General features: G+C 43.0%; 1 protein-coding gene across 1 annotated transcript in view; it reads left to right on the top strand.

Moving 5' to 3' along the window:
* Positions 1–5779: 5779 nt before the first annotated feature.
* The window catches only part of NGF (nerve growth factor (beta polypeptide)), a 93994-nt gene continuing 90334 nt past the window's right edge, over positions 5780–9439 (top strand). Inside the window, exon 1 of the mRNA XM_015408312.1 lies at positions 5780–5985. The gene's annotated coding sequence lies outside the window, so the exon portion shown is untranslated. The remainder of the gene's footprint in view (positions 5986–9439) is intronic.

Below are 9439 nucleotides of genomic sequence, written 5' to 3'. Positions count from 1 at the left end.
GAACCCTTATTCTCAAGTGACTGCTGAGTAATTAGAAACATAGAAGTCCACTTGGAAGCCCACTGAAATTCTACAATAATTGTTCAATGCTGTAATTATTGAGTTCTGCACTGTGGGGTAAAAGTCTTTAACATCATTTAGTCCTGTTTGACTAGTGAAATGTTGGCTCTGCACCATAGAGCTCATAGCTTTGAATACTGATCCTGATTATAAACTTTTTGTTCCTTTCAGATTTGAATTTGAATTAGGACAGGATGGTCTCTTCATCTGTAAGTATGCATTGGATGGGGTGAGAAAATCCATCATTTTACCACTTGTTTAGGGGTAAACTAATACATGCCAAATATCTTGAATGTGTGCCTTAAATTAATTTTTAGCAATGACAACATAATTCATTCTCTTCCCTTAGTCCTCTCCTGTTTCGAAGTTAGTAATAACAAAGATTGTGATCTGGATTAGAAGAAAAGATTCTGACCCTGGCTGGGTTGTTTTGTCTGCTACTGTGATCTGGAAAACTGTGAAATACATAAAGACTTTGTATTGCACTAGCCATCAGTCAGTATAGTTAGAAATCTAAACCAAGCCAAGGAATATGACAATTAATTGATTCTGCAGCTGGGTTTAAAATGCAAAATAAATGCAGGAACAGCTTTTCTTGCCATTAAATTATCACTGAATTCCAGGTGCCAAATTGTTGTTTTTTTGGGGGGGGAACCCCCAAAACACCTTGTGTGCCTTAAATTAATTTTTAGCAATGACACCATTGCTAAAAGTGTTTCGTTTTGTTTTTGTGGGGGGGAACCCCCCAAACACTTTACTTCCTAATAATTTCTGTTTTCATTTTTAACCTTCCTATCTAGAACTGAGGTGAGAACAGGCTTATACCTATCAATTTGTGTAAGGAATTGCTTTGGTATAAAAATAAATCAGACATATTCAAACACAGTGGTAGACAATTCACATCTAACTAACTCAGTGATGGTCACAAGAATTCCTGTGAGTATGTTATAGTACCGTCCTATGCAGATTTACTCTGCTCTAAGCCAATTGAAATCAAAGGTTTTGGACTGGAGTAACACTGTGTAGGGTTGCGCTGTTGACAAAAAATACCATTGACAAAAAATAAGTAATCAAAGTCCTGCTACACTCTGAGGTAGAATAACAAATATTTCTGTAAATCCATACAATGCTGCTTTCACAAACAGCAGAGAGTTAATGTTGAGAACAGAATTATATGAATGAAAAATTGCATTATTCTGAAGTCTTCTACCTTTCAGTAAAGTTAGGAATTAGGGGAAACTGTTTTTCAACTTGCTGTTACTTTTGAGGGTCAGCTCTCTTCACTGACCAATTATTTAGCGCATGAGCTGATTACAACTCTATGGTACAGTATTGAAAGTTCTGTCTCACTTGCTCCTTCAGCCCTAAGGCCATCCAGCTTTATATCATGTCACATCAGGTATCATGATGATATGGATAGCCCAGCTATTTTCAGAATACTCACGAATCATGGGTCAAGGAAACAGAGAACTTGTGCTGGTGCTGTGGCAGTGAATTGAAGCTGCAAAATTACCCTCTGCTCTAATCAAACGGATTACAATATGCATTGTACCTTTGCGTCCTTTACAGGCATTATTTACAATACCCCTCCCACCTTCCAACTGGGATATACAGACTCAGAGATCTCCATTCCTACTTGTGTCTGTCAAAGGGAACTTTGACTCTCAAAGGCTCATGTTATATTGCTCTTTAAAACACTACTGGGCTCAAATCTAACTGTTCTACTGCGGAGCAACACAGCTAAAAATTGCCTCTGCAAATTTTCATCAGGAAAGAGAAAAAGATGTGATAACTACATTTTTTTCTTGTGGGGGTCAATACTTGATAGTAATCACAGATGAACATTACTTGTATGTGGGAAAGGTATAATCAGTTTCATAAACACTCTAATGGTCATTCAGAACTTGCATTTCCTTTTTAAACTCTTTGCAGGAAAATAAGCTAAAAGGACTGGCTATTTTAATTTTATTTTGATTAAAACTGCAACCAAGATGGCTTCTCTGTCAAATTACAAATAACATCTGTCACACCAATGTGCTCCTGCAGCAGTTTATACAGAAACATATCTAGTCAAATTAATACTTTCTACTGTCACACCCCTTTGATCTGGAACATTAACAATGGCCTGTAGGATCTTTTGCTATATAGTAAATAGCAAGGCTGGTTCCACGTTTTCAGAGGCCCTGGGCAGAGAGTTCGCATTCTCCTTCCCTCCACTCCTCTGTTACCAGGATCCCGATTCACATCTCCCTTGCTACCAGTGTTCACAAGCCACCTGTATGCCCTTTCGTCAATGGCAATGGGTGATATGTGCGGCTGGAAATGCTGCTGCTGTGATCTCAGGAGTATCCTTTGCATAACCTGCACACTCTTCTGTGGTAGTCAGCCAGGAGCACAGGACATGGAGCACTTGCAAGTAAGCAGGTGTTGAAAGGTCTTGCAGGCAGGTGGCAGAGAAGGTGTAGGCATGGGCATCAGTGGGCCCTTCCAGAAGTCCTGATAACTAGCAGATGTCCCCTTTCAGTGCAGTGCACCGTGAATGGCACAAATCTCACAAGCTGTCAGGGTGACCCAATAGCCTGTGCCAAGAGAACTGCGCTTTTCTCAGGCATTCAGGAAATTTGGGGCATCCCCACCGATTCACTGGCTTTTTGTTTGCAAAATGTGTATCCTTTCTTTTCGGATAGCCAGCCATGTGGCACTGGAGTCTTTCTCAAAGTCAGGAATCCTGCAGTTATAATATCCTGAACTGAAGTCTGCCTCTTAGACATGAAGGTATGTTCTCAAGAAAACACAACAGTAAGAAAGGCATTGCAGAATGAAACAGAAATGTTTATTGCACTGTATAACTGTACACAGCAGTAGTACACAGTCTGTGGCTCATGGAGAGCCACTTTAGCAATTACCATCAACCAAAAGAACCACATTTGCCTTCATCCCTGGCATGAGGCCTGTACCTCCGGGACACTCACAACTTACATGTTCCTCCAGTGTTGGCAGTTTTGAGGTCAAAACCACATGCTAACCAGAAGTCCATTGGGAGAGTCCCTTTCCCACTTTCCTGAAACATGCGGTAGGTGCCACATTGGGGAATGGTGCTCAGAACAGCCACAGGTGACATGTCACATGGCTCCTGAACCACTCAGTTTGTTTCACTGGTATACAATCTAAAACGTTTCTTATTTCTGTGGTATTCATAAATCAACATGAACATATTCTTTATTCCTTAAAAGTATATTTGTTCAAATTACTCCAGATCGGTGATACAGAATTCACACAAACGCATTCTTAAGTGATGATATTGCAGCCCTCATTGTAATACTTAAATGAGAAGAAACAAGACAGGGCTTTGATATTACAACAACAAAGTATGCCTTAATAACGTCTGGTGGGTAGTTATAACACTATTTCTAGTAATATGTCACTGTTACCTAATAGAGCATGTCTCTAGTCAAGGTTGAAACATGGGAAAACAGAAAGAGTCCGCATTAGTGAGAGGCAAACTTTTAATTATCTCCCACAATTCTACAAACATTGGGAAAGAGAACAGACTTTGCTTATTAAGAACCACACTACTCAACTCAAAATCTGAAATAGGATTTTTCTCTCAGCTCCAATTTACTTAAATCACTTATTTCAATCTTGCTGAAGTGAAAAGACAAGGTATGCATCTCCCAACACTTCCCTCTGCTGGATGGAATTAGAAATGTTAAACTGTTTAAACTTCAACTTGGGATCAAAGGCTTTAAGGGCTCTGTCCTAAAGCAAGAAGATCCAGTTCTCTTGCCCAGTATATCTACTGTAGCCATTTGGTTTTTGCCCACTGTCATTTTTTTTACTAGTGATTTCACAGCACCTTTGACTTGCTGTGTAATTTAGCATGTAAGACTTTTTGTTATTGTGATCTGGGGAAGAAGAGCTGGCTCACTGTTAGTATGCTAGTGTTTGTCTTCCTCTGTCACTGATTGCTACCATGTCAGCTCTACATGTGGATGGACTAAGAGGTATGATTTACTGCGTATAGGGTTTTTAAACGTCTATTTATTGCTGCTGTAATTTTCATTGTTATTGCATTGTTTATGTATTCTGGAAGGAAGCTGCCTTGGAAGTCTTTGGCTAAGAAGGGGGGGATTTTTTAAAAAAAATATTGAATATTCTACAGTATAGTTGCCACAGAATAATTGTCATGCAGCTGCAATAAGATCTGTGTTTGACTTCACAACTGTTCAAAGAGATAGCACATGAAGATTAACTCACTCTGAATCTTAGCTAGAAAGGTGGACTATAAGCAAAGTCAATCAATCTCCTGATACTACTTATCATACAATTGAGTTGACCCACAAGAGAAGCCCAATCTAGACATTATCATGGGATGTTAAAATGGCTCAGAAGCCAGCTGAGCTGAGTGCCTCATTCAACACTGGCATCCTTTCAGGTTGGCAGCTGCATGGGAGGTGGCAACAGGTGAGCCTCCAGCTGTTGCCTCAGCCACTCAGTCAAGCCAGCAGCCTCCCTGGCTTGCTTCTGGTTGCCAAGAGCCCACTGGGAACTTTGCCAGCAAGTTAAAGGGCCAGCCCTCCCCTTATCCAGGTAACAAGTGATTTCCATTGGTAAGTTAATGGCTGCAGGAATGTTTGTATCTGATCCAAAGAGATCTTCTATTTTGTGCCATGAAAGTTTGAACAGGGCACTCTTTTCCAAGCAGGGTCCGATCTTTTGTCTGCCTTGCCTTCAGAGATATTTTGGTTGTTGTTAGGAGAGGAATCAAACATGAGTTTCACCATGGAGCTTTTACAACTGCCAGCTGTGTATTTGCAGGCAGAGTCTGAAGGCATGTTTTATGGCTTTGTGGTTGACAAATATCCCATTTGCTATTAAACATATATGCATATGTTATTTGGAGACACAAATCAGGCTGTGGCACTAACTTGTTCATTGTAACATCTGCACATGTATAGGCAGCTCTGGCTACCTGAAGTGGATTGATTCTGTTCTTTCTGATTGTTTTTCAAAGCTGTTGTTCAGAAGGCATGGAATTGCAAACTTCGTATCTAGGGCTACCTGACTGAGACTAGTGAATCATAATTTGTGATTAATTCATCAAGATTCCAGAATTTCTTTTTGCAAAATAGTTACTCTCGCTTTTGGTAAACGAGTTCGTTGTTCCTGGTGCTAACTGGTAAATTTGGAATTCCCATGTTCTAGAAAACGTCGAAATGCTTGCCATTCAGCCTTCAGTGTTTCTCAGAGTGCAGTCTTGAGAACGCTTTCCTGGGAGTAAACGCCATTGAACAGACCAGGGTAGATTCTTTTAGGCTTGCTCCGTAAAACTAGAATTGGCTACTCATCCCTTAAGATCACTGGGGAGGCAACTCTCCAGAGAGCCGCCCCTCCCTCGCTTGCTTCCAAGCTCTAAGGGTGGACTCTGCTGGGGAGGGTCTCCGCTCAGCCTCCTCCTATCAGAAGCCGGGAAAGGCCCCGTGACGGCTCCATTTGTGCTGCGCCTCCGCGGGAGTTGGCACGTGTCCGCGTCCGGAGTGCAGCCAGAGGCGCGGGTGGGCGGGAAAAGTTGCGGGCTGCCTAAATGAGCGCTCCTCGCGCGCCTGCCTCAGGAGTCAGCCGGCGCCCCTCCGGGGACGTCCCCTGAGCATCAGCGGCCGCGCGGCGCGCTCTATGGCACTAGGACCCAGGCGGAGCGCGAGCGAGTCCCTCTCGTGAGTCAGGGCGCTCCGCCGGAGTGGAGGGAGCGCTGTGAATGAGGCTGCTGCGCGCGTGCGAAGTGAATGGCTCGCGTGCGTCGGGAGAGTGGCCACGGAGCGAGGCGCTGCTGGGGGAGCCACTGCAGCCTGGGCGACGCCGCCTCTAGCAGCCGCCGCCGCCGCCCCTAGGGGGGGTCTTTCCACCTGCCCGCGGCGCTGCGCTGAGGTGAGTGAGGCAGCTCGGGGCGGGCGCTCGGCGGGGTTGGGGCGCCGACAAGGTGCTGCTTCGGGGCTGCAGCAGGGGGCACGGTCCGCTCGCTTGGGGCGGGATTGGCTCCTCGCCTTGGCTGCGCCTGCCAGTGGCGCCCACCGCTCAGGGCAGGAGCCGGAGACCCAGTTGGTGGGGGCCGCCAGTCCCGCCTCTGTCCCATCCCCGGAGAAGCAGCTGCACGTCGCTTTGTGGCGCACATCTGCCTGCGTTGGGGCTCCGTGCGGAAAAAAAAAGTCGAGGGAAGGAAGGAGCCCGCGGTAACTTTGTCCCAGCATGTGTAAGTGAGACGCTCTGGTGTCGATCGTGGCCCCCCTCCCCCGCTAAACTTTTAAAGCCCCCCCCTGGCCCCTTTTTTTTTAAACGGGGTGGGGTATGGGGGGGGTGTTCGGAAGGGAATCTCCAAACCGGAGGGGGGGGGGGAAGGGGATGGGGACAGGAGAGAGTGAACACAGGTTGGGCTGCATGGGTTTCTTGTTTCTTTTCTTTTGTAATTTGTTGACGTTTCACCAACTTTAGCCTTCTTCTGCTTAACTTTAAACCTTTCAGCAACAAATGAATTCATAAATAGTAGTGTGCTCACTTGCTTGTCAGGCTGGTTTTTCCAAGTTGTTACAGCATTGGAAGATCCATGGATAACTGAAGGGAGATTCATGGGTGTTTACAGGCATTGCTATCCATTACTGTGATAGAAGCTAGAACAGGATGTGGGTTTTCCTATGTCCATTGTGGAAAAGGTTTCCTATGTCCATTGTGGAAAAGCTTAATTGAGGTGATTGGATTCTGGGGTCCTGCATCCTTCAGTTGGCTGAGAAATTCCTTCCAAAGCTCCTCCACTAGCTATTATTTCTGATTTAAAACCTGCTATTTCCAATGAGGCGTCTTCAATGAAGGGTCCACTAAACTACTTTTCGAAAATAAGTGCATTCCTTAAAGTTGTGTATGTTGACATGTGATACTGTTGCAAAACGAGGAGTATTTCATGATGGGCCATGGAGCTGTGATCTGAAAAGAATGGATGTATAGTATTCTTTCCCTGTTTTTTTTTTAAACCAGAGGCCAAGTGGCTTGAATTGGTCCAATGCCATGATAAGCCAAAGATGGTCAAGACCTTAATGTCAAGTGTCACTGTCTGAAGCATCACTTGACAGTCTTAACATCTGGAGGCATTGTTCAGCAATATAATAGTCACTGTCAAAAAAGTCTGAAGAACTGGGATAGTGATTATTCAACAACTTGAGAAATGCAGAGAACCCACCCTAAAGGGACAGAATGCGTTTCACAATGTGGTAGCAGAGGAAGTCACAATGACTTTCTCCAAGCATTAGATGATGAGCACAAAGTGAAATTTCCTCCATCCCTGTTTTTCTTCTTCAGTGATATATTTTCAGTTTTAATGAAAAGGTGTTCAGAATGGACAGTAGTCTTTCTTTGTCCCATAAAGTGTATTAAACGCATGGAGCTTTAACAATATTTTTTTTTCTTAGTCATTTAAACCATCAGTCAGAGCTTAGGGCCACATTCAGGAAACAGGTTAATAGAATAGGTCATTGTTTTCTAAGTAGAAAGTGACTATCTTTTGCATCACAACATGCAGAGACAAATGGCAATGGTACATATATGACCCTACTTGTTAATGTAAATTTTTGTTAGTCCATGTTTCAAAACTTGCATAAACATCATTATATTCAGTTCCAGTTCCAAAAAGTCTTATTCAATATCTTATTTGGCTTTGGTTATATGATGGTCATGCAGCTTTTAAAGATAAGAAGTAGGTATACTGTTATCTTAAACACTGTATACATAACATAAAATTAAAATTAAATTGTCACATTTTTTTCTTGGTGGAATGTTAGCACTCCTGGTCCATCCCTTAAATTTCTTCTGTAATAAAGAAACATCATGCCATTTAAAGCAATGGTGACCTCTGCTGGCAATTCCCTCAAACCAGTATATGTTGAGTATAGCCATCTCATAAAACTTTAGTTCTTGGTGTATTTAATGAACTCCATTAAATTAGGTTAGCTAATATAAGGCTGTGATCCTGAACACACATACATAGAAGTAAATCCTATGGACATGATGAGGTCTTGCTTCTGAGTAAACAAACAATCACGCTATTAAAAAATCCTGCACCATCTCTCCACGTGTGGTCTTTACTTTTGTGTTGAGCTGTGAGCCAGATTATAGACAGATCCCAGTTTTGAGCAACACAAGACATTCTGCCAGAAAGCTTTCTGATTCTGTCGTCAATCTGAGGTGGAAGAACAATTTTAATAATAAAGCAAAAAAATTGGGGGTGGGGGAATTGTTCCACATGAGTATCTGGCATTTCAGATGGAAATAGTTCACTCTGTTATAGGTTAAACATTAAGCAGTTCATAGTCTGGAATTAATTCACCTATATAAACTAGGGGGGAAAGTGTGCTTTTTGCTCTTCTGTTTTCTGCTAAAACTTTGTATGATTGTAAGTAGAAAGAAGTGAACTATAGTTAAAGAGACAGAAGCTACTCCTGGGTATGCATGAAACTACTTTGAAATTCATGTTACTTGCCCAATTGGATCTGGTTTGCTGAGCAAGTGTAAATCATCATAAGAGTGTCAATATGATCCAGGGACATGACAAGAACTGTAATGATGGCAGTGGAGTAAACATCAAGGAGACCTCTGTCTTCAGATTAATTTTGTCTACTGGGGCTGGTTTATACTGCTGGTTCAGAATGAGATGGATAAGAAAAACAACAGGACTTGGAACAGTAGTTTCTGTATAACAAAAAAACCCAGAAATGTTTTGAACATAAGAACATAAGAGACGCCAATGTTGGATCAGGCCAAAGGCTCATCCAGTCCAACACTCCGTCACACAGTGGCCAAAAATACCAGGTGCCATCAGGAGGTCCACCAGTGGGGCCAGGACATTAGAAGCCCTCCCACTGTTGCCCCCCCCCAAAGCACCAAGAAGACAGAGCATCACTTGCCCCAGAGCCCCTATCTATACCTTGTGGGTAATAGCCACTGATGGACATTTGCTACCCTCCAGTCCACAGGAATGGGGGCAGATTTGAAGGAAAGATTACATATTTTTATCAGGAGATCCAGAAGTTCACATTTGAGTTTTTTCAGAACTCTCGGATGTATGCCATCTGGGCCTGGTGATTTATCAGTTTTTAAGTTGTCTATCAGTTTTAGGACCTCCTCTCTCGTCACCTCAATCTGACTCAGGTCTTTCAACACCCCTCCCGAATATTTTTATCAGGAGATCCAGAAGTTCACATTTGAGTTCTTTCAGAACTCTCGGATGTATGCCATCTGGGCCTGGTGATTTATCAGTTTTTAAGTTGTCTATCAGTTTTAGGACCTCCTCTCTCGTCACCTCAATCTGACTCAGGTCTTTCAACACCCCTCCTGAAAT

The sequence above is a fragment of the Gekko japonicus genome, unplaced genomic scaffold, assembly GCF_001447785.1.
Source record: "Gekko japonicus isolate JY-2015 unplaced genomic scaffold, Gekko_japonicus_V1.1 scaffold421, whole genome shotgun sequence".
NCBI lineage: Eukaryota > Metazoa > Chordata > Lepidosauria > Squamata > Gekkonidae > Gekko > Gekko japonicus.
The sequence above is the reverse complement of the archived record's forward strand: the minus strand, read 5'-3'. Positions and strand labels throughout refer to the sequence as shown.